The following is a 1,411-nucleotide window of genomic DNA, read 5'->3' on the forward strand; positions in this document are numbered from 1 at the left end:
TTTGCCCAAAAGTTACTTGACAAACAGAAGAGATGAGATGAGGCTTCTAGAGTTTTATTCTCTAGAGGAATCTAGAAAGATTGTTTATGACAATCTGGATAATATAAAGAGGAAGGAAGCTGCCAACTTCACTCCTGAACCCCTTGAGTGTCTTGTTACTTGTGTTCTAAAGCCAGATGAGGACAACCCAACAAATTTATAGAGAATTTTAAATTTGAAACCGAAACATAAGATGGATTCTCGTCGTATACCCAGCAGAGTTATCGCGTCGTTAAAAGAGAGGAGATTACAACCAAATGAAAAACTCAACATGCCTTTCAAAATTAAAGATGACTATTGTAATTTAAGCAGCTTTATTTCAAAGGTGTCTGAAATTGCAAAACAATTCAAACCTGACACCACGACCAATACTGATTATAAAGTTGACTACAGTAAAATTTTCATGTCAGACGGAACTGATCTTCAGACATGCATTGACCGGGATAATGAATTTCGAGAATTACAGGGGTTGATAGAAAGACACGAAGCCTGACTTCACAAGTTACAGGAGAAGGAACAGAGACCTAGACCACAAAATGTTCACACACGGGATGTGGAGAATTGGAAAGCCAAGCAGAAGAAACCTATATCAAAAACCTTGTTACAAATTGACAGACATGAAGTAAGACCTCTCAACTTGTCCACAGCTAAATCCAATGAGGTTTCTGGAAAAGACAAACATGACAAACAGTTTAAAAAGTCTTTGTCATGTAAAAAAGAACAGAAACTCAACATACAGGTTACTGAAAATGCAGAGAAACAAGTCGTAATGCAAAGGCAAAAACACAAGAAAGTTAGTGAAGGCATTCGGTCACAATATGTACATGACGAGAGGGAGAAAAATGTTCCTGAAATGGTTAAATTTCAAGAGAAATGTAAGAAGATGGCCTATGATAATCTGCAGGATATAAGGAGACAAGAATATGTCAAAGACGCTTTAGAAGAGAAAAAGTTTTATAAAGAAATGACCAAGCAGGAGTTTGCCCAAAAGTTACTTGACAAACAGAAGAGATGAGATGAGGCTTCCTGAAGAGTTTAATTCTCTAGAGGAATCCAGAAAGATTGTTTATGACAATCTGGATAATATAAAGAGGAAGGAAGCTGCCAACTTCGCTCCTGAACACTTTGAGTGTCTTGTTACTTGTGTTCTAAAGCCAGATGTGCAACACCCAACAAATTTATAGTGAATTTTGCATTTTAAACAGAAACGTAAGATGGATTCTCGTCGTATACCCAAGAGGGTTATCGAGTCGTTAAAAGAGGTGAGATTACAACCAAATGAAAAACTCAACAGGCCTATCATACTTAAAGATGAGGAGTGTAATATAAGCAGCTGTATTGCAAAGGTGACTGAAATTACAAAACATTTCAA

Source organism: Poecilia formosa, unplaced genomic scaffold (genome assembly GCF_000485575.1).
Source record: "Poecilia formosa unplaced genomic scaffold, Poecilia_formosa-5.1.2 Scaffold1216, whole genome shotgun sequence".
NCBI lineage: Eukaryota > Metazoa > Chordata > Actinopteri > Cyprinodontiformes > Poeciliidae > Poecilia > Poecilia formosa.